Below are 26019 nucleotides of genomic sequence, written 5' to 3'. Positions count from 1 at the left end.
GAATTCAGCAAGTTAGGAAAGGGAAATTGATGTGTTGTTGTTTAAAAAAAAAACTCTAGGGAAACAAGTGAAATAAAATGGATGTGGATAATAAAAAAATAAAAACAATCTATGCCATAATAAAAATAATTCCATATGTTTGGTCACACTGAAATGATTTCACAGCTACAACCTTAGAGAATAAGAGATCTGTCAGCACTCATTATTAATCACTCAAATTCATATGAATTTTTAAAATAGGACAGGGCTTCAGACTGATTTGGGATCAATTTCTCTCTAACCATTTTTAATGTAGTTTTATTCTAAGAACCACTCAAGTTTCGGTACTCATAATTTTGGCAAATAATGAAAGGCATACTATTGTTTTTAAAACCAAAGATAATTCATTCTACTTACTGAGAATTAAAATTTATATTAATATTTAACATTATTCTCAATTATGCCTTAAATAAATTATGTACTTTTAATATGAGCTGGTACTAGGAAAAAACAGGATTTGAACTTGAATATAGTCAAATGTAAATGTCAATAATGCTTTTTTAAAATATGCTACCTTTGTTAAAAATATGAGATAAAAATATGATTCAATAGAAAATTTCCGATTTGGAAATTGAATTATATTGAATCTTTGCCTAAACTAAGGCTGATTTAAAAATCTAGCTGAATTTAGAAATATGCTGTCTCATGTGAAACTATTGTGCCCGTCTGGTGTGTACCTTTAAATCGTATTATATTAAAAGTTGAGAGGAAAAGAGCAATAAAAAAATTTTAGGTCTCAATCATTTCCTTGAACACGTCAACACAATTGTAGAACTCTCTGATTCACTTCTTCTTAACTAGATGGAAATTACCCTAAAAATTGGACGAGGAGAAGCATGATACTGTTTATAATGTTATCTACTGAGAGTAACTCAGCACTGTGTATGCCTGTAATCTCAGGCGGCTGAGAGCTCAGCATCATAGTTCAAAGCCCGCCTGGTCAAGAAAGTCTGTGAAACTCTTATCCTAATTAACACCAAAAATCCAGAAGTAGAGCAATGTGGTTCAAGTGGTAGAGTGCTAGCCTTGAGCAAAACAGCTCAAGAAACTTACCCCCTCACTGAGCTCAAAGCCCAGGGACTGGTGCAAACAAACAAACAAAAATTTTAAATGTAATTTTTCCAAGTGCAGACTATGCTAGTAATAACAACAATACAGTAGACATGTGAACTTTTAAGAAAATATAAACAGAAGCAGGAGGAGGATTATAGAAGGTATGGTGGAATACCACAGTTGACTTTCTAGAAATATTTAAACATAAAATGTTTACCCACCTGAATTACATTATATATTATGTGGAAATTGGCTAGAAGTTTTTAAATTTGCTCAGGAAAAATTGGGAAAATAAATCTAAATTTCATAGGAAGTCAAAATATTATTCCAATGAAACATACCTTTCTACTGGATATACCTATACAATATTTAATAAAGTCATTTAATATAAAATGATAGAACCCAACAAAAATGCTCAAAGGGCAGACCAAGAAAAAGTTTTAGCAACAAAAAATGGTTGACATTCCATTTAGTCAGATTCAATTTACTTATTCCATTGATGTAAAAAGTATCTGATTATATTCAAAATGGATTAAGTGATAGCATATTTTAATATTTGAGGGCAGCATGGATTTATTTGGTTGATATTTCATAACTCATATATGTCTGCGATTTTAGTATGAGAAAGTAAGTTTCTAGAAATTATCTCAATTTTAAAAAGACCCATCATTTGTATTCATTTTAATCTTTCCATGGTTTGCTAATGGGCTCAGAATACAGAGACTCTTAGCAATTAATTTTCTTTTTCTCCCTCAATAAAGCAATCTAGATGTTGATTGGCTCTAAATGGGACGCTGAGCTTGTACAGTAGAAATTACTGCTGAAATCATTTGCCATATGTAATTATTTTATTAACTGAGAAAAAAGCTGACCTTTAAAAATGTTTAGAATGCCATTAGTTTAAAAAGATTGAAAATTTGAACACAGAAACCTAACTTCAAACAATATTCCAAGCCAAGATCTTGGTGAGCATACAACCTCATACTCTCCTATGCTTTTCCCATTATACATTTTATATGATGTACACTTATATTCTTTGCTTTGTCTTTATAAATTATACTTTTGTTTACTAGTATTTTAGTTGATAATCAAAAATTCAAAATGAGTGTTGTGTTCAGTTTCTCCTTTTCCTCTCAAATCCAAAATATATTATAAAAATAAATTGATTGTATTTTAGTCAAATAAAGTTGGTTTAATTAAAATAATAAAAAATATGTTATTAGTAGCCGACTCAGTATCTATTTTTTGTAAGATTTTACCTAAGTTTGTACATTTTAGTGAACTCTATAATGACATAATTTATAATCACGTAATTTATCTCCTCAAAATCACTCTCAAACTGCTTCCTTTTTATTAATCAGAAAATTAAGACATATATCAGTAAATAGATCAAAGAATTAAATAATTATTTTGAATGAAAATGCGCATTTTAAAAGTATTATCCAATAAGAAAAGAGAATCAGATAGCATTTTGACATTTTAGTTGCACTTGAAATTAGCAATTTGGATGTCTTTCATCATACGTCTTAACCTAATAAAAGAGATCAACACCTTAAACTATTTTCTGTACTTCTTTTGAAAACGTTTCTTAGATATATGAAATTAAGTACATCTCTGAACTAATAAAAAAGTTAAATAGCATTTATAAAGTCAGTTTCTACTTCACTGAAATGAAAGAAAAAGGCATTCAAAATTATTTCCCCATATATTAGATATTCACGTATATGTTACAGATATGTTCAGCTATATATTAAACTGCAGCATGCTAAATAGAATAATCAGGGACATGAAAGTATACTTGAATTGTATAATAAGATAACCTAATTAAAGGAACAAAGAAAGGAAATCAGATACAGTGGATTTTAGGGGCAAAGTTCTCACTCAAAAGATGGAGTTGCTAAACTATACATTTCTATATAATATGTTAAACTATAGTATGTTAAACCCTATGTTAAACTATAATACTAGTACTTAAAGTGTTATTTAATAAAACAAATTATTATCACAGGTATGATTGCTAAGAGAGTGGACTTTTGTAAGGCAGGGATAGTTATGACAACAGTCAAGAGATTGGATAGTTCAGAGCTATTACACATTTTATATTGAAATCACACATAAAAGAAGAAATCTATTTCTTGGGAGTAAATCAAAGGTAAATTGGTTAAAACACAGGGACTTTGAAAAGTCCCAGTGCTCTGAACAACTCCATCTTTTGAGTGAGAACTTTGCCCCCAATCCACTCTATTTGATTTCCTTTCTCTGTTCCTTTAATTAAGTTATCTTATTATAGAATTCAAATATGCTTTCATGTCCCTAATTATTAGGTTTAATTGTACTGACAAGGATTTTCTTTTATTTCCTTGGGATCTATTGATATGTGTATAGTAAAACTTTGTAAAACTAATAACCTCTTAGTATATTATTACACAATGTAATCTTCAAAGCACTGACTATTTTGTATTATTGTGTTAATAAACTTATGTAATAGTCAAGATTTAATCATCTGATTACTGGACTGGTTAGGGAGATGAAATTAAGCCAATCACTCATTCACATGATGAAAGAGTGTAGTTTATTTATCTTTGATCTTGTTTCCCTTACACCCACCCACATTATCTGAGTAACAAGGGAGAGAGAGAGAAGCAATGTAGTTCAGATCACCAATCATCATTTTGGAAAGTGCTTGCTTAGTTCTCCCATTGTCTATTTGCATATAACAGACAGCAAGTACATACGTGAAAATGATCTTCTGATGCAGAGTTCGGTAACTCCTACACATTTAAACATCTGGGTGAGATATTGTGATTTTCTTCTTTCAGAACTCTGGGCTTTCTGCACTTCTACTGCCAGTTGACTCTAACATGAGAATATAGATCTGGAAATCCTTGCTCATAGAAGGCAGGGACTTCTCCCTCACTCCAGGCACTGGGGCTCTGGGATTTGCACATTCCATTACACTTTTCTTTCAGACACTTTGTTTCTCTTCTGAACATAGCCAGGTTAACAAAAAACTCATTATTTGGTTATAGGAGAACCATGTTGTAACATGATATCCACAATGGCTGAGTATTATATGTAGACATTAAAATACATGAAATACTGCTAACACCTCGCAATGTCTTTCTAGATTCACTACAGACCATTATCACAATGTTCAAACACCATCACATTTGTTGTTTTTCTCTCTTCACATCCAACATTAATGGCTCCAATTTTTTTCTTTTTTAATGCTTTTTTATTATTACCGTATACTAGTTGAACAAAGTAGTTTCACTCTGATACTTCTATACATCCATACAATTTACTTGGCTCCATTATTTTTTCTTTGACCTCTCTCCATTCTTTGAATAATTGTGATGGGATTGGCTCTTCTCCTTTCATGTGTGTTTGCACAGCACTAACAGTGCATTTAGCACATCACAGTCTTCTCCCATCTCTCCTTCTTTCAGTGTTTCCCTATTCCCGTGCCAAGTAGTCCTGTTTTAAAATCATATCATTAATTCTTTCTTTCATCTAGAATCTTGATAGGAGAGAACACAGGGAATATTTGGAATTATTTTGTCAGGCTGTTTTCCACAAAAAAAAAAAAAATCCTCTCTGATGTGATTGGCAGGAAAAGAAGCTTGGTGTCACCATGTTTTTCATGTTTTCCTCTGTTTTTCTATCAATTGGGGCCAGAAAAAGTAGCCTTTGCTTCCTTTCCACACACCTCCTAAGGAATCACAGTGTGTAACAAATGCATAAGATTCTTAGGGTTTATTATTGCATAGGAAAGGAAGGTAAAGAGTCATTAAAAAGTTGTTTTTTTTTCCAGGGCTGAGGACCGAACCCAGGGCCTTGCACGTGCCGGGCGGGCGCCCTTCCGCTGGGCTAAATCTCCAGTCCCAAAAAAGTTATTTTTTCATGAGATATAATTTTTTTTTTGGTCGGTCGTGTGCTTGAACTCTGGGCCTGGGCACTGTCCCTGCGCTCTTCAGCTCAAGGCAAGCGCTCTACCACTTGAGGCCACAGTGCCACTTCCCGTTTTTCTTTTTTTAATTTTGGGTTTTTTTTAATTGTGAAAATACCATACAGCGGGGTTACAATTACATGGGCAAGATAATGGTGACATTTCTTATCAAGCATTGTTGCCTCCTCTTTTGTTTCCCCTTACCATCCCTTTCCAACTCCCCCCAGTCCCCCCTCCCCCCACCAAAGTTGTCAAGTTAGTTTTTCAACATAACGACTTGTACATCTCATTGTTGCAATGGGTCCACCTGTATCCCTATTTAAACGAGTTGTTTTTTCACTTCCCCTCCACAAATTATACCAACATCAAATACAGTGAGTTTCCTAGTGGTTTTTATTGGTGATAAGAGTTTCACAGACTTCCTGCCAGGGCTGCCTTTGAACAGCGATCCTCAGATCTCAGCCTCCTGAGTAGCTATTATTACAGGCATGAGCCTATTTCTGATAGGACAAGAGTATTAACAAGAGTATGAAGGGAAGCAAGGAAAGAAAAAAAATGTAAGAATTTGTAATTAGGATATTAAGATGAAGACATTTCAGTTTCCAAACCATATAATCTCATCATTTTACCTTTAGTATAGATCACTGGATTTGTACTGTCTCAGTAGGTATTGTGTCTAGTGTGAACCACTGTCAAGAATCCTGCTAAACTCTGTAAAAAATGCATTACATACTAAGATGATCAACTCAATGATTTTACCATTTATTAATAAATATGTAATCCAGAATACACATACATTAGCTCCTAATACAAAAATTCCGAAAATTAATTTTATGACTTTTATGCTATAAGACTTCACATTTTTCTTTTGAAATTCCTATGAAAAATAAAATTTTTATTTCTTGTGATCAAGAATCTGTGACAAATACCCAATGATGGAAGTAGTATATGTTGACAAATTCTGTACCTAAGAATAGTGATTTAAATTGAATATCACTTAGAATGCTGATTTTTATATAAACAAAACATCTTTCTCTTTATAACATCTTTTCATTTATATATAAAAATCTTTCTTTTCAGGCCAATAGGCTGGAATAAAATACAGTTTTCAAATGTGGCTGTGAACTTCAAACACTCCCACTGGAGTTAATTAATATTTAGCAATATTTATCTACTTTAGCTCCTCGACAAAATTCTACTCAGGCAAATTGGCTTTAGAACAAGGATGGGAGTCTCATGGGCAACAGTTCTCTAATGTATACAAAGAGATAGACTCCTTTTACATAGCACAGTGCAGGTTTGAAGAAATTGGAACAATAAATTACTAAGGAATTAAACTTGGCTGTGTCATGTGTACACACCTATCTGCATCCCATTTTTCCCCATATCTGGAACATGTTACCCAATCCACATCAACCATTTGGAAATGCTTTAACAAAGACGAGCAAAGATAGCACAGTTCTGTGTAGGACCAATGTTGTCAAAGTATTCAGATAACTATTACAAAGACTTTAGCTCAAATTCCCTAATAAATATGGATTTAACTAGCAAATCAACAACATTTACAAAAGATTTTAGAACATAACAGAGTAGAATTTGTTTCTTAGATACAAGGCTGGCCGTGAATTGGAAAAATCAACATAATCCACCATATCCAATGCCTAAAAACAAACAAGGACCTCATGAGTATGATCACAAACACTATGAGCCACCCAGATATGTAACATTACTCTCTCTCTCTGTGTCTCTCTCTCTATATATATGTATATATATGACATTAGGATATTATATATAGGTTATATAAGATATATAGGATATATTAAATATATAGGATATATTAGGATATACATATTTCTGTTTATAGTCAATAATCACAAAGCTGAATTGAATGAAACGTTTGAATCTGCAATTCTATCAAAACTATAAAGCACAGAAATAAAGTTAATAAACAATATAGAAGATATACACCGTCAATTGTGAAACATTACTAGGTGAAATTAAAATGCTTTAAATCAAGAAGATTTCCTGTGTTTATGGATTGATTAAACTACTTCATAATTGTATCCATCCAGATAGACAGTTCAGCAAAATATCAGTGAAATCTGTAAGTACATATCTTTTTGAAGGAATTGACAAAGTGCTCCAAAATGTTATGTAATTTGGAAGAGTTTGAAAGTTTCCGAAGGAAGGTGAGAATACTTCAAGACTTACACTTTGGTCAATCTTGAAAACTTGTCATAAAAATGATAACTTAGTACAACTGAAAAAGCCTAGAAACAAGGTTTTCATTGACTGTTTTCTGAATTAATGTCAGAGTGATTATGTGAAAACAGCTTGAGGAAGCAAAAAATTCCTTTCTTATTTTTTTCTTTCTATGATCTTATTATCTTAAAATATATATGTCTGTGTCAGGGGAGCGTGCGGGTGTTGAGTTTATACACAAGGCAGCTAGCTGGTTAATAGAAACAATGCTAAAAGCTACAGCAGTACAGGCTTTCCCTGAGGCTATCAATAATACATTACTCTGGTGTTTAATCCAATGTTGACAGGAAGAGAAATGAGTTGTCATCCATACGGAGAACATTAACCACATTTCAACTGTTGTTACACCTAGATATTTTAGGTTTTATTTATAGACTACAATAAAAATGAAGGAATTGCACTCTTGAAAATGAACCTATAAACAAAGTCATGTACACAAAAGGCATTAAGATATTTTGTCTCAGCAAAGTCTGCCTCATCTGATTAATAGTTAATCTGAAAAATCATAGCGTAGTCATGGAGAAGGTAATAATTTTCTGTTTGGAAATATATTACTGTGCTGGTAATTACGATTCCAAAATAAGGATAATCAACATAAGAATGCATGAAATAATACCAAAAGTCTTAGTAACAATATTGTAAAATATAAGTGAAGGTTTGAAATACTATGATGAAACTCTTAATACAGTTAATGCACACTAAAACACTGAATGATAGTAAAGTAAAACAGACTCTGTTGGAGGGTAGCTACGAAAGGGTGGGAAACGTGGATGGGGTAGGTGACCAATGATGAAAAAAAAGGTAGGTTATCTTAATATAGGAAAATAGAAAATTAAAACCTATTAAAACTGGCTTAGGAGGAACAGCAATGTGAACAGGGGGTGAGATTTTGATCAGGATGCATTGTTTTGTATGGGTGTCATAAAGAAACCTCTTATACAATTAAACATATGCAAAATTTGAGAAATAGATCAGGCTTCTAAGTTCTACCTTCATCTTGGTAATTAGGCATAGGACTCCTTGGGTAAAAGCTTATCTTAATGTTATTTTTGTATATATTTTTATTGTGAAGATCTTGTACGCACCTGAGGGAAACTAGGAGGTGGACACAGAACTAGAGGGAATCAGGGAAAATCATCCAACAGTGAGACCCATCAGCTGCACTGGACATTGATCAAAATGAACTAAGCAACTCAATGGCAGTGATTGGAGAGAAGGAATGAGTGGGAAAGAGGGAACAGCTGACACTACGCAAAAGGAAAGGAATGTACATATTACCCTATGTGGAAGAAATAACTGTATTGTCAATGCTCATAGAACTAATAAACTTTATAGACCATGTTAGACAATTTGCCCCATGAAAGTTAGAATGTGTTTGTGACTTTAACTACGCATTGCTATCCCACAATACTGTGAAATTTGTGAAATTATGGAATCACTTAAAAACAATAAAGAATTTGAAAAAAATAAAGCTATTGTACAGAAGGGTTACAGTTATTCGATTAAGGTAATGAATCCATTTCCTATCAAGCATTGTTACCCCCTCCTTTGTTTTTCCCCTACCATCATCCCTTTCCTCCCAACCTCCCCAACTCCTCCCTCCCACCCTAAGCTACAAAGTTCCTTTTCTTTTATTTATTTTTCTTTTTTTATTGTGAAAATACCGTACAGAGAGGTTACAATTACATAGGCAAGATAATGAGTACATTTCTTATCAAGCATTGTTGCCTCCTCCTTTGTTTCCTCTTCCCATTTCTTCCCATCTTCCCCCCCTCCCCTAAAATTGTAAAGTTCATTTTCGACATGACTTGTACATCTCATTGTTGTAATGGGTCCACCTGTATCCCTATTTAAATGATTCGTTTTTCCCCTTCCCCTCCACAAATTATACCAACATCAAATACAGTGAAAGCAGGGGTTAAACTGTGGGGCAGGGACATACAAAGCAACAAAGAAATCATCTTATAAATATGTTAGAAAAAATCGCATAAAAGAAAAAACATTTGAGTCCTTATCTTGGAGTTCATTTCGCCTAACATCAACTTATCTGACCTTTTCTGCTTGACTCAGACATATACTAGTTATTGCAAATAAGGGAAACCATGTGACCCGTGTTTCCTTGGGTCTGGCTTACTTCACTTAATATATTTTCCAAGTCATTCCATTTCTTAATAAAGTTCCTTTTCTTTTCTTTTCTTTTTTTCTTTCTTTCTTTTCTTTTCTTTTCTTTTTTTTTTTGGCAGTCTTGTGGCCTTGGCACTGTCCCTTAGCTCTTCAGCTCAAGGCTAGTGCTCTACCACTTGAGCACATCACCACTTCCGGCTTTTTCTACTTGTATGGTGCTGAGGAATCAAACGCAGGGCCTCATGCATGCAAAGCAAGCACTCTACCACTGACACACTTTCCAGAAGTAGAAGAATGGAAGTTCTAATAGAAATAGAATTATCATTGTATATTACATATTTTGGTTAGTTTAATTTTCTCTTGTTGCTGCTTGTTACTCATGGTTTTGGGACATTGTATTGTGGAATGGGATGAGGGATATTTACAGTTTTACAAAGATTCTCGTTGGTATTTTACTGCAATTTTCCAAGAGGGAAATCTCTGTGGTCCATTAGAAAACAAACAACTCTGTCCAACTAGAACTGAGGTCTCACCTGGACCCGGCCTAGAGAAGCTGCCCAGCCTGGATTATCTATCCTTTATTCAAAAAGTTTATAAAGCAATTTTGACAAGTGCAATTTGAAATAGAAATAAAAAGAATTGTTAATAGAAATCATGTAAGCATTATTGTGGGTTTTATCTATCATCCTTTTAGTCTATCTCTCATTTCTCTAACTCTGTCATCTATTATTGATCGATCATGTGTTTATATAATTTTCTTCTTGCTAGAAATGGAACCTACTGTCTGCATATATTGTTTGTTATCTACTATTGAGTTACTTTTCCACTTTCAATTTATTATTATAGGTCATTTTAATTCTGTGCAAGTATATATAAAAATATAATGAATAACATTTACTAATTTAACATATCTGTAAGAATGATCAAGCAGCATTCCTTTCTTTGGAATGTTTATATATATATATATATATGTATATTTATTTATATACTATTTCAGAAATTTAAGTTCAAAATAATGTAATGCCAAAACTCACCTGCTAACTGTTGTCATTGTATTTTCTGGTACTGAAGCATAAATTTTGAGATAGTTCTCCATTATTGCTTTATCAAAACTAATAGCTCAAAACTAAGAAATTCAAAGTGAGTTCATCATCTGGTTAAAGGTTAATATATTTGGAAATACTACAGATTTAACAAAATGATATTAGTATAAAATGACTTTGAAAACAACAAATATATTTAATATTTGTTCTAAATTTATATTCTGCTACACATAAAAGGTTTGTTATTTTTGTTAAACAAAACACAAACAGGAACTGTATTATAAAACAGCCTTATTATAAAACTGTATTATAAAACAGTCTTGGGCTAAGAAGGTGGCTCAGCGGTAGAGTGCTTGCCTCACATGCATGAGGCCCTGGGTTAGATTCCTGAGCAACACATAAACAGAAAAAGCCGGAAGTGTTTCTGTGGTTCAAGTGGTAGGGCACTAGCCTTGAGCTGAAGAGCTCAGAGACAGCGCCAAGGCCTAGAGTGCAAGCCCCATGACTGATGAAACAAAGCAAAATGAACAAACAAACAAAAAACAGCAGGTCTTTCCTGTAATCCTTATGGACTGGAATTGAGTATTGTGTAACATATTTGAATTAAAATTTATCAGTTAGTCTTATTTAATACATTTTGTTGAATTTGAAATTTTCATAATTAAAACACTATTTTGGCTACTTTAACTGAATATATAAATTAGATTAATATTTGTAATTTCTAATTATTGATTATAAAACTCAAATTACTAATAGTACCAAAAGTCCAGGTTCAATAAGCCTCTTAAAAGCTAATGCTTCCAATTTCCAGGGATATGAATAAAAGATATTAAATACAGCATAGCTGGTAATTTTATACACACCATAGGGGAGAAAAATATTCACAATTCTCTTTTATTTGTAAATATTGTTTAATAAACTGAATTTAAATTTATATAAGATTTTAAATGAATGTAGGAAATACATTTTCTTTAATTACTTCCCCTGAAGTAAATGAAACATTCAGAGCATGATAATAACATACAGAGTTAATAAAAGAACATCAATAAACATAATGTCTAGAAGTAAAGCTATGGCATTATTCCTCAGTACTAATTACACCTCTAAACCTAAAGTTAAACTTTTAATAGTATTTGAAGATATGTATGGTCTTAGGTGCCACTAAATAATCCATCTGCAATCTGAACATCTGAGAATAGTTATTTCATTTGATCACTAAAGTATTACGACAATATATTATACACTGAAATAAAACACAATTCAAAGTATAAAATAGTTTGTTATATTTTTGTCAGAATGAGCGCATAGGCTGATTAGGACCATACTGATTGCTTCTTTTCAAATTTAGTAATAGATTCCATTGTGAACCACATTTGTTAGGAAATGGAAAGACTTGGAAAAAAAATTATATTTAGTGAAGTAAGCCAGGCCCAAAGAAACATAGTTCCCATGGTTTCCCTTATTTGCAATAACTAGTATATGTCTAGGACACGCAGAAAAGGCCAAAAGCTATGTACATATGACCTGATAAGATGATAAGTGAAATAAACCCCAAGATAGGGACACAATATTTTTTCTTGCTTGTTATTGTTCCTAATGAATTTATAATGTACCATGCAATTTTTTGTTTCTTTGTATGTTCCTCCCCCATGGTATAACCCATGCTTTCACTGTATTTGATGTTGGTATAATTTTAGTAGGTGAAGGGCAAAAACAAATCATTTAAATAGGGATACAGGTGGACCCATTGCAACAATGGGATGTACAAGTCGTTATGTCCTAAAACGAACTTTACAACTTTAGTGGGGGGGGGAGGATCGGGTGAGGGGTGGGAGGATATATAGGAAGGGATAGGAAGGGGAAACAATGGAGGAGGCAACAATGCTTGATAAGAAATGTACTCGTTATCTTTACTCATTATCTTGCCCATGTAATTGTAACCCCTCTGTACAGTATTTTCACAATAAAAAAAGAACAAAGAATAAATGATTGATATGTGCTGCAAAAAAAAAAAAAAGAAAATTAGGACAGAAGTGCTAGGGAGAAATGGGTAAGAATGATGAAAGAGGTGACATGGACCAAGACATTTATATTTATAAACTCATTTATTGTATTGCAAATCCTTTGTACAGCTACTTGAAGATAATTTTTAAAAGTCAGCTATAAAAAATCACATATTTGCACAGTTACTATTATAAGAAAATGCCACTTTAAATGTAATACCAAAATTCTACCATCCAGCCCTTCTTTAGCATTTAACTAGACTTTGTGTGTGTGTGTGTGTGTGTGTGTGTGTGTGTGTGTGTGTGTGTGTGCATGTGTGTGTTGGTTGATATAACTGTGTGATATATATGTGTTGGTTTTGTGTTGAGCAGTCTTATAAAAAGGAACAAAAAGTCAAAGAATGAAACCATCCCATTATATTCGGGATGTTTAATCAGTAAATATCATCAGGCTATAATGATAGCGGAAATATCTGCCCAGTAAGGCTGATTCTAATCTTAACATTATAGAGCTGTATCACAAACTCCCACTGAAGGGAGAGGAGAAATTGATTGCATACTATTATTTAATCCTATACTTGCCTATTTTTAATCCCTTTGTTTTCTCAGAATTCCAGGATGACATTTTCATCAATTAAAAATACATTGGGAAACATTGTCAAGAGCCAAAGAAATGATAGAAAAAAATAGAATGGCTTAGTTCATCAATGACAGCGTCTACGAGGAAATTTTACCAAAGGACAAGGGAATTTGAGGTACCATTTTCCAGTTCACATATATTCAAATTATGAAACTCAAAGGGAGGCAAGGAGACTCTATTTGTCATTAAGAGAGTCTGGCAACTTGCTTGTGGGTACATCCTTTTTCTGTGGCTTTGCTTTCTATCCTTAGTTTAACCAAGCCAATTGATGGTTCACAGGTATTAAAAGGAATAAATAATTCCAAAAGTATTAGTTGTACTTCTTTCTGAGTAGCATGAGGAAATCATACTTTTTTTTCTCTATCATGCCTGAGACATGAACCCTTAGTTTTCCTGAGCATTCACTCTGCAAAGGTTACCTACTTTTTATTTTTTTAATATATTTTATTGTAAAGATACTGTACAGAGGGGTTAAAGTAACATGAACAAGGTAATGAGTCCATTTCCTATCAAGCATTGCTACCCCCTCCTTTGTTTTTCCCCTACCATCCCTTACCTACACACCTCCCAATTCCTCCCTCCCTGCCTCCAAAGTTGTAAACTTCATTTTCAATATAGTGTCTTGTTTATCTCATTGTTACAATAGGTCAACCTGTATCTTTATTTCAGCATTTTGTTAGTTCCCTTCCCCTCCCCAAATTAGAAAAATGTATATAAATGATGCAGAACACCGGAATCAAATACAATGACAACAGGAGATGTACCATGAGGGAAGAACATACAATGAAACAAAAAAAGATCATGTATAGATATAAGTACATTGTAAATAACAACAAGAAATGAAAATCTCGTGTGTCCCTATCTTAGGGTGCATTTCACTTAGCATCAGGTAATCTGGTCATCCGTACATAACTTTTGACCTTTTCTGCTTGGCCTAGACATATACTTATTGCAGATAAGGGAAACCGTGGGACCTACGATTCTTTGAGTCTGTCTTACTTCATTAAATATAAGTTTATACAAGTCTTTCCATTTCCTAGCAAATGGGGCAATGTCATTGTTTCTGATGGAGGCATAGAATTCCATTTTATATAAATATAAATATATATATGTATATATTACATTTTCTTGGTCCATTCAGCTAGTGAGGGGCTACTGAAATGCTGGAGGAGAGATGGCCAAAAGGGAATCATACTGCATTGTTGGTGGTAGTGTTAACTTGTTCAACCACTTTGGAAAGCAGTATGGAGTTTCCTTAAAAGAATCCACACAGAGATCCCCTTTGACCCAGCAATCCCACTTTTAGGCATTTACCCAAACCATCACAAACAAGGCCATACTAAAGCTACCAGCACAACCATGTTTATTGCAGCATTATTCACCATAGCTAAAACAGGGAACCACCTACTTTTTATCTACTTCTGAGGTCACTTGTTTACCAGACCTACTGTCATAATGTCACCCTGATTGTATTCAATAGCATTTGTCTTACTTAAAAAGGAATGTGCACAAGTAGTGAAGTGAGAAATTTACATACACAAAAATGGAGTCATAAAGTTTTTCCTTTCAGTGAAAATGTATGCTGTCTTGAGAGATATGTAAAGTAAATTCATATAACTTAAATTATAATATTCTTCTATAATTCTAGTTTATTTTTTAGTTATTCTTTGTTGTCTTTTACAGCATCTAATTTATAAACTAGACTTTATTCTAGATATGTGTAGGCAAACCAAAGTGTATAGGGACATGTGTATAATATACATGCATTTATTGTATAAAATATGTGCAGTACATTTTGCTTGAACATATGTACATAAATGTATATAAGTAGATAAATTACATAAATATATTTATATGTATTTTAAAGATATGTTATATAATTCTCAGAAACCTATTAGTATCTTAGAACATATGCCACATGGGTAAGAAAAATTAATTTGCACCAAGATCCTTATATTAGTTAATACATAAAACACCATTCCATAAATTCTAAACAAAATGCCTTGCTCTGAGGACAGATTATTCTAGTCAGTACATATCAGCACCACACTAAGAGAATGAATTAGCAAACAGAAAGAATGCAATAAAAACTCCATTCCCCTTCTTATCTGCAGGAATGGGCCCTTTGTATAGATACTTTGTTCTGGTGGGGGTTTTACATAAGGCACTTCACAGAAAGGCAGGCGTCTGAAAAGGACACCTTCGTTTTAGTAAGCCGCCATCTCATTAAGCTACATTCTTTCTGAAAAAATAGAAGATGCTGTGAAAGAAAGTAGCTGCCTTTTCATTAACATCCTCAGAACAAATTGTTGTATACTGATTAATATTCACTTGCCTTGAATCGGCTCTCTGTTTCTTCATCTCTTTGCATATTTCTTTGCAAATAATATTTTCTATGCAAAGTAAGAATCATTTTGCCTAAAAGGCTTGATGTGGTATTTTACTAAATTGTGAAAACACTGTTCATATTGGCTTGCACCTAATCTCATCTCCTCTGAAGTAAAAACAATAATAACCACAATCTTTCCTGTATAACTATGATCTATATAACTTTAAATATTATCTTCCTTGTTTTATTTAATATTTTCCAAAATTAAATATTGTAAATACAAAATAATATATATTCATCTCTTTTCTAAATGATACACACAATTTGGACAGATTTACTATTACAATGTTACTAATAGGGACATATGGATTCTTCTTACTTGTGAATTATATATATATACATATATATATATGTAATCCTGTCTCATATTTTTCAAGTACTTTTTAGAATATTGCCAGTATTTTCACTTGCTATTTTTATTTACATATTAATCTACATTTTAATATTTAAGATGGTTAAGAAGAATTTCAAATATTTATTGATCATTTTTGAGTCTTCTTTGACACATTGCTTTCTATTTTCCTTTAAGTTGTTGATTTAAACATTCAAGGGGTGCTGATTGTCTCTTCTAGTCAACAATATAATCAAGAGCCAATGTATTCATACAATCACAGTGTATCTTACCAAATGAGGGAATATGAACCTATATTTCTGTGATAAAAATGAAATACTTCTTTAAAACAGATCTACATAAATGAGTCTCTTACCCTTTAGTGGAACGATCATTCAATAGTCACCCAAGTGTTAATAACTACGCAAAGGATGGAGAATAAAGTCAAAGTTTAAGAAAAGTAGGACCTTCTAAGTATATTATCCCACATTAAGGGATTTTGTTTATATGCACTGAATAATCAAAAGGATCTTAAGAAGTGATTAGGCAACAAATAGCTGATAAACATTAAAAATTCACACACCAAAATAAAAGGAATAAAGGAAATGTGATGGCCAACAAGATTGTTTACATGTTAAAGTAAATTAGTCAGATGGCATGAAGTATTTTGGAGGCAAATGACTTGAAAGAATTGTACAGAACTTAAGAAGATTCAGAGGGAAGACAGGGTTTAGAAGACTTTGATTGGGAGCTAGCTACACAAGGGAGAAAGAATAAAAAATAATATTTGAGTTATGTTTTCATAAAAGCACTACTTACCAAACAGAGGAAGTATTGAAGAATGTAATATATGAGACCAGATAAATTTGGGGAAAATGGTGTGGCTGATATTTGCATGGCATATTTTTCTTCAGTAAGAAAATGAATATGGATTTTCTTCAAAGAATTATTGATGTAGTTTTATTTGTAAAGATGATAAAATTTCATTGAATATTTAGGTACTTTTATATGATCAGTATATATGATCAGTAATAAGAATAAATTTGAGTTTAAGACTGATGATATATTCCATAAAATATATGGTATTTAATAAAGTTACTGTTCAATTGATTTCCTTAGCTGTTTGAATACAGAGGTCATAAAAGGACTATAGAATTACAAATAAATTATTATCTTTACATTTTTTTCTGATGACTTGTATAGCTTACAAACTTTCCATAATTATATTTGCTATAATTACTTTTCCAAATAAGCTATCTTTCAACAAAAGTTTCATGAATATAACCAGTGTTTTTTCATGTAATTTTATTAAATATTAAAAACTTACACTACCATTTAGCCACTACTATATTATTATGAAACAATCTAGAAAATAATGGCAAGCTTTATTAAAATATTCCAAATAGAAAGAAGAAAAATTAAAGAATAATGGAAAGAAGCAGAAGGAAAGAAAAGACAGGTATGAGAAAGGAAGAAATAAAACATGTTGTTCAATGTTTTTAAAGGATTAAATGTTATTCTAGCTTCTTTTGTACATGAACTTCATATCCTAGAGTTTAGCCAAACATTTCACAATGAGGAATATAACAAGATCAGAAATATTCTTTCTAAAATTAATAGTGAGAGATCAACAGATAGAGTTTTTTCTTGCAAATCCACTACTTTGGAGTTTATTATTTCATTTTTGTCCTAAAGTTATAATAGCCTTTGAGAATTTATGTCATTTATTCTGTTTGTTTTATTCTTGATGTTTTTAAATACCATAAACCTGTTTTTTAATTGCTGTTTTCCTGTACATTTTAATAATTTCTTACAGAGAATATATTTATTTTAGTGCATGTATGCATAGACACATATACTATTTTAGTATATATGCTTAGGTATAAAATCATTTTAACACTGGTATCAATGCTTCCATGTTATCAATGTTTACAGCATCATTTCCTTGGTCCTAAAAATAAGATACACACCCAAAAATTTATTGCTAGGAAATGCAGTTTAGAGAAAAATCACTATATTTAATGGTAATAATTTTGCATGCAAATAAAGTAAAATGCTCAGAAACCTAAAATTTAATGATACTCAATAGCTTGAGCTAAGAAAAAATAAGAATCTACCAAATAGTGAATATATGGCTGACTAAAAAACCTGTAATATGCATTTGTACCTTCTTATGTATGTATTATAGATTTAAATTTCTGAGACATAAAGAGGTGATGCAAATATAAAGTCCAATTTTTTATAAGTTTTTTATTATAAAAATACTGTACAGAGGGTTTGCAGTTACATGAGCAAGCTAATTAGTACATTTCCTGTCAAGCATTGTTGCCTCCTCCTTTGTTTTACCCCTACCATCCCTTCCCTCCCCACCTACCTCCACAACTACACTTCCCCCCACTCCCCACCCCCCTCCCTGCCTAAATTGTGAAGTTCGTTTTCCAACGAAGTGTTTTGTACATCTCATTGATACAATGGTTGAACCTGTATCATTATTTAAACATTTTGGTTTTCCCCTTCCCCTCCCCAAATTAGAGCGACATCAAATACACTGAAAACAAAGGTTATACTATGGGGAAGGAACATACGAAACAAAACAAAAAAATCACATGCTACATTATAAATACGTTAGAAACAACAGCAAGAAAGAGAAAACCACTTGTGTCCCTATTTTTGGGTTCATTTCGCTTAACATCATCTTATCTTGTCATATGTACATAGCTTTTGACCGTTGGAATGGCTATAAGCAAGAACTCTAATAAATTACAACAGATGCTGGAGGGAATGTGGCCGGAGGTGGACCCTACTGCACTGTTGGTGGGAGGTAAATTTGTGCAACCACTTTGGAAAGCAGTATGGAGGTTCCACAAAAGACTCCACATAGAGCTCCCTTATGACGCAGCAATCCCACTTTTGGGCATTTACCCAAATGATCACAAACAAGGCCATACTAAAGCTACCAGCACAACTATGTTTATTGCAGCCTTATTTACCATAGCTAAAACATGGAACCAATCCAGATGCCCCTCAGTAGATGAATGGATCAAGAAAATGTGGTATATATACACAATGGTATTCTATGCCTCCATCAGAAAGAATGACATTGCCCTATTTGTTAGGAAATGGAAAGACTTGGAAAAAATTATACTAAATGAAGTAAGCCAGGCCCAAAGAAACATAGGTCCCATGGTTTCCCTTATTTGCAATAAAGTCCAATTCTTTTTTTTCTTTTTTTATTATGAAAATACCAAACAGAAGGGTTACAATTACATAGGCAAGATAATGAGTACATTTCTTATCAAGCATTGTTACCTCCCATGGAAAGGGGAAACAAATAAATTCCAATTCTTAAAAAGCTACTCAACAATTCAAACTAATTGATTGATTTACTCATTAATTAAACCTGATTTTATTGAGTGCAACCTTATTCTACTTTTGAAAGGGCGATGCTGACACAAAATGAATAAGACATAGCTACCTTTTCTGACAATCTTGATGTTATCACCATTTACAGGACAGATAATAAGAAAGAAGAATCAACACATGAATGGACAGGTTAAAGCTTTCTAAGACATCTTTAAACATAGTAAATGTCACAGTCTACCTGGGGTTAAACCTTCTGCCTTGAAAAATGATGAAATATTTATTTATTTATTCTTGTAGGTCATGGGGCTTGAACTCTGGGCCTGGGTCCTGTCCCTGAGCTCTTCAACTCAAGGCTAGCGCTTTACCACTTGATCCACAGTGCCACTTCCAGTTTTTTATTGGTTTATTGGAGACAAGAATCTCATGGACTTTCTTGCCTGGCTGGCTATGAGCAGTGATCCTCAGATCTTAGTCTCCTGAGTAGCTAGGATCACAGCCATGAACCACCAGCACCCAGCTAATAAAATATTTTTTATGAACAACCTACATTTCACAAACAGTGAGATTTTTTTATAGTAAATATCCCTCTGGAGATGATCCTTTGAGTTGAAACCTCAACTCAGTGACTTCAATATTATATAATTATCTGAAAGTACTTTATTTGGAAGTGCAAAATACCCTTGCCTCAATTTCTTGAATAGTTCTATAATAACAAAAAGATGATTATCTATGCGTAAGTTCATTGTATTTTTCTATGGACAATATGATGAAAATAAATTGGGACAGTTTTAATTCTTTTTTATGCTGAGAAATAAGAGTTAAGTGCAGATAAGAATTTAACTTGCATGAATTCTATATGGATTAAATTTCCCTTAAAATGAAGAAAAAATAATCATGATCATCTGATATTTCAACTAGTCTCCTATTTCTATCTAAGACATTTTCAACTACTTAGTGGCTTCAAATAACCAACTTTGTTTAATCTTCTGATACCTGTTGGTCACAGTTCTGTGGTCAACGTGTTCTTATAAAAGACAATAGACACCAGTTCGTGCCTTTACCTCCAGCTACTCGGGAGTCTGAGATCTGAAGCAAAATGGACATAAAAGTCTATGAGGTTTTTGTTTTGTTTTGTTTTTTGGTTTGTCCTGAGGTCTGAACTGTGGGCCTGGACACTGTCCCTCAGCTCTTCAGTTCAAGGCTAGCGCTCTACCACTTGAACCACAGCACCACTTTCAACTTATTCTGCTTATATGGTGCTGAGGAATAGAATCTAGAGCTAGGCAAATACTCTACCACTGAGCCCTGAGATACTTATCTTCAACTAACCAACAAAGAGCTGTAAGTGGAGCTGTGGCTCAAGTGGTAGAGTGAATAAATAAGATATGAGTTCCCAAATCCTCAATCAAATGCCTATACTATCAGAAATAAAAATTAAAATACTACAGATTCCCATGAGTCTACAACATAGTCACTGTACGAATTAGACATTATAGTTAAGCCCTGGAGCTTACTTCCAAAGTTAGTGAGTTCACACAATCACAGTGTTATCCAGTCTTAATATCAGCAGCATTGAGGTTTTTGATTTCTTTTTATCTTTTTCTTTTTTATCGTCAAGGTGATATACAGAGGGGTTACAGTTACATAAGGTAATAAGTAGATTTCTTATCAAACTTATTACCCATTCCCTCATGTTTCTCCTACTTTCCTTCTCACCCCAAGTTGTACATATCATTTCCAACATATCGTCTTGTGTATATTGCTATTGCATTGGCTATACCCCCTTGTCCTTTGTCTCACCATTTCCTTCCCTAATTCAAATAAGTGAAAAATAATACCAGGGTAGCAAAATCAAATACAGTGAAAACAGAGGATATACCATAAGGGGAACAAAATACAAAAGAAACAAAAAAACAGTGCACATTTCAAACAACAACAACAAAGAAAAACCTCTTGTTACCATGTCTTGAAGTTCATTTCACTTAGCATCATCCTATAGGGCCATATGTACATAGCTAATGAGCTATTCTGCTAATCTGTCCCATGGTTTCCTTTATTTGCAAAAATTAGTGTATGTTTAGAATAATCTTGGCAAAGGTCCTTGATTTCTAATGGTCTATGAGATCCAGGGACCTCTATTAGGCCCCAGAACCATGGAGGCTTAGACACTTGTTTCCAATCAGCAGGTTGTCATTCAGGACTTTTCTTCTGCAAGACCATCCAGCAACAGTCTATTTCACTTAGGGTCCATTTTTCACCATTTGCCTTTTAGTGTACTCCAATCCACAATCAACTTCTCATCATATTATCTTGTGCCTGTATTCAAAGGGAGGGAAATATTTTTAAGCCACATAGTTGAAAGGATGTGATACTGGGAAAATATTTTAGATTGCAAACAATATCAGTTTACAGATATTTACTTCTCCAGCATAATTGATGGCATAATTAATCATATTACTTTAACACATTAATATTTCTATGTTATATATTAGGAGGTATCTTTTTTGGATTACAGAATGTCCTGAAACTATAACATGGTATTAAGAGTCATGTTATTTTCCTCAAAATTTGAAAAGTAATTTATATTAACATGAGCAAAATGTTCATTTATTCATGTCAAAGTATTTGGAATTTTGGCACAATTGGAAAGTGCTATGTTTAGATATAAAGGTTTGAATGTAGAGATGTCCCACATGAAGATGCTATTAATAGGTGCTATTAATAAGGAGCTAACTTCTTCAGTCAACTAATGAATCGGTGAGTTCATATCCATGACCTATTGATATGGATAATTCGAGGTATACCTTTGATGAGTGCAACTTATCCCTGGTCTTTTTCTAATGTTTTCATCTCTGCTTCCTGACCACTATGTGGTGAAAAGCTTTCTTACATGAATTGTTTCTGTCATGAAGTCCTTGCTCTACAACTGAAAACAACAATGTCAAATAGCCTAAAAACAGATTCTAAAGCAATTTTTTAGCAGTTCATTTGGTGTTTTGTCACAGTGACAGGAAGCTAACCCAATCAGTCACTAGAATCAAGGAAAAAAGTGTCTGCATGGGAAAGAAGTGTTTCTCTTTATTTGTGATGTTGTTGTCTTTGTTGTTGTTATGTGTGCAAATGAAAATGTAAGTATTTTCAAATTATATGAGTTAAATTGCTTTGAAACAGTATTTGTCAGCAGAACTAACAACATTAGTATTGCTGTTAATAAACACATTCACTGATAGGGAGCCTGGTAGTGGTTGGTAACTGTGGCTCTGCAAAACTTATTCTAACGTATTCTAACTCTATTGCTATAATGGAAATGGATACTACATATCTTTTCTATTCCCAATTTTCTTTCCAATTACTGATTAATTAGATAGACAAGGCAAAATGTGTAATTTAGCTTTACTTTTTCTCTCATTTTTCTAACTTTGACTCACAAGGTGGCCAAGGTTATTCGTAATACTAGAGTATAATAGATTTACAGCTTCCAAAATTACTGAGTCAGTTTCAAATGAAATTCAAACCCATGATAGAGTGCTTTGGATTATTTCAATAATTAAGTATAACAAAATTATTAGTATTTTACTGTATTACTGGGAATTATTTTGTTTCAAAAAGGTAGAATTTTGTATTTGATTATTGCTGTATGTTATTAAGGAGTAATGTTTTGAATAGCCTATCCATGAACAAAAGCCTCTCAGAGACCAAAGCATAGAATGAAAGATACCAATTGAAAATAATTCAAATATTTACCGTGAAACAAACATTGAAGGCACAGGTAGACAAGTTTTTTTTTAATATAACAATGTTTCTATACAAATGAAAATAAACAGAAATAAAATTTTATGTTTTCTCAAAAGTTTATGCATGAATATAAACAGAATTTAAGAATTACAAATATAAGTATCTCTCATCATTAATTATGCTCATATCTAGTAAGTCTCTTCCAGGGATATGTGACTAAAAACTCAGAATGGACTTCTGCATTGTTTAAAGATCTGCTTCCACTATGATGAAATTTTTAATAATTTTTAATGTCAGGGGTTATATATTTTGACTTTGTACTCAGTTCTGTAAAATGCATGGCTTGCCCATTTTTTAGAAGACATAATACATTTGAAATCACCAAAAGATTATACTGTTTGATGCTTTTCATACTTATTGTTGGTAAGGTTAATCACTTTATTACAAGGTGACTCACACTTCTGTTTCAAAGGAGATTTTCCTGTAGAAAAGTCTATAAATAAGTTATGGTGGTATTTTTAACACCTTATGTGTATCTAGATTTAATCAGGGAAGCAGTTTTATACAAAGTGCACTTTGTTGTACAGTTTAACCAGTGCCTATTTTTAGGGAGGAGTTTGGGAAGTCCCAGTCTAGAAAAAAATATTGAACCATCCAAGATAAGACAGAAAGAAACCAGTCCGTAGGGAGCTCTGATATATGTGGGAGAGACATTGCAAGTTACATCTGCTGACTGGCATTCAGAGCAAAATAAACTGATTTTCTTCAAAAAATTATAATATGAAAGATTTCATTTTGCATTGGTCCATACAACTCATTTGAAATGAGAAATAATAAAGTGTAATTTCCAAACATTAATGTACACATTAATAACAGCAAGGGAAATAGATCACTTGGGACAGAAAAATGGGACTACAAGGTGTCAGAACAAATTATTGTTCAAATGGTTTTCTAAATACTTAGATTTATTAAGTACTAAAGCTCAGAGTACTAAAACTAAAAATATTTAAATCACTTAAAATCTCATAATTGCTCTTAAGGTATTAAATCAGTGTGGATTTAGTAAATACTACATGAAAGTATTATGCTAAACATTGACAAAGGAAACATTTTAAGACAGCAAAACCACTTTCTTATTATTGTCATGCGGAGCTATAGGAAAAAGACCATGGATTAGACTTACAGAAATTGAGTTTTAAATTCTTTTCTCTGCTTGTCTGGTGTTCAGACTTTGGTAAATAACTTCTCATGGGTGAATTTTTATGTTCTTTGTTTTGTTTCTTAAATGATAGCAATGGTGCTGCTTAACATTATTTTTTGTATTACAAGACTTTGTATTCTTAAAGATAATAAAAATATTACTTTGTATTTTGTAAAATTATTTAATGTTCAGTTAAAATTGAGTTAAGGGTATTCATCAAATTTTATATTTTTAGCTTAAAGAAATTTATATTAATATATTTCAATTAAGACTCCAGACTCCTCTCTTTTTAAAATTTCTCTTAATTTTGCTGTTAAATAGTTGTATGAAGAGATCAAGTTATGAGTATGATAAAACCGTTACCCTTTCCTTTGTTTTTCTCCTTCCATCCTTACCTTCAAGCTATTTAGTTCAATTTTTATATACGTTTGGGTCCTATTTTTGCCCAACACCTATGGCCTCCCTCTCAAAACATGTTCCTGCTTCCAAATGTTAATTGCGATACATAGTTCATTAGTTATTCATAGGAGTTATTTTTAAATATTGAAAAGTCTAGGTCACAAACGCTATACCCATGCTTTGAAGCTATCTTAATTAGCTTTGCAACTAAACTACAAATAAGTCAACAGTAGATTGATTTTCATCAACCAAGAAACAAGTAAACATAGTTTATCAATTTTGAACACCCCAGAAAATAGATTTCTCATATTACAATTAATTTTAATGTTTTTGTTCAATGGAAAAGGTGACTACTTGGAAAGAAAGATTACACAAAACTTTGGGCATTGATGACATTTCACAACTTATTCATAAATACCTGCTGAAGGTAAGTCTATGTATCATTTCAAAGTATATGTCATTGTAGTCTCATCTAAACCAAATAGCATTTTCAAAAACTTTTATATCTTTATGTAATAGTTTCTTCCAGCACTGTGAGTATTAATAGATTATCAAATTGAAAGATGTTTGTTCTGACCTTCACACAGCTCACAGTCTCTAGTATGATGAGCTCTCTTTCTGAGTGCTCAAGGTACATTAAATAAATTCCATTTTTCTCTGATTCCATGTTGCCTTTGTAGTAAGAAAAATGATAAATTGGTTAATACAAAAGTCCAAATAAAAGCCCACAAAAGATTTTCTTCTGACATAGTTCTTCTAGTATCTACATATTCAAATCCACTTACTGCTTTTTGACCAAACTTTTAACTGTTGAATATTTGATAAAGAAGAATAACACACACACACACACACACACACACACACACTGTATATCTATTTAATCTATCATCTATATATGCATACATGTCTATTATGTTATAAATAAAATATTAATTTAAAATATTCACCAAAATATTTTGGTATATATGAAAATATATATAAGAAATACTTTAAATAGATTCCACAAAGTCAAATTATTCTGTAAGCCATTAGCACATGAATAGATTTAGATGTATTGGTGTGTTTGCTAGTACTGAGGCTTAAACACGGGGTTCCTTAATACACAAGCCTCACCTTCACATTTGAACTTTTTATGGATCATTGGTGATAAGAATATGAGAGGCTTTTCTTCTTGACCTGGCTTTGAAATGCAGTCCTCAGATCTCAGTCTGCTGAGTATCTAGGAATAAGGCATGAGATACCAGTGGCCAGCTTCAAGAATTCATTTTATACTTTTAAAAAATGTAGCATGCTCTCAGAAACTGAGGAAAATGGAAAGCAAAGGGCAGTTAAAGGGATAAGAAACTCCATTGTGTATATATATATATATATATATATATATATATATATATATATATAGATACATACTACATTTTCTTGATCCATTCATCTACTGAGGGGCATCTGGGTTGGTTCCGTATCTTAGCCATGGTAAATAATGCTGCAATA

The sequence above is a fragment of the Dipodomys ordii genome, unplaced genomic scaffold, assembly GCF_000151885.1.
Source record: "Dipodomys ordii isolate 6190 unplaced genomic scaffold, Dord_2.0 Scaffold21, whole genome shotgun sequence".
In the NCBI taxonomy this organism is placed as follows: domain Eukaryota; kingdom Metazoa; phylum Chordata; class Mammalia; order Rodentia; family Heteromyidae; genus Dipodomys; species Dipodomys ordii.
The sequence above is the reverse complement of the archived record's forward strand: the minus strand, read 5'-3'. Positions refer to the sequence as shown.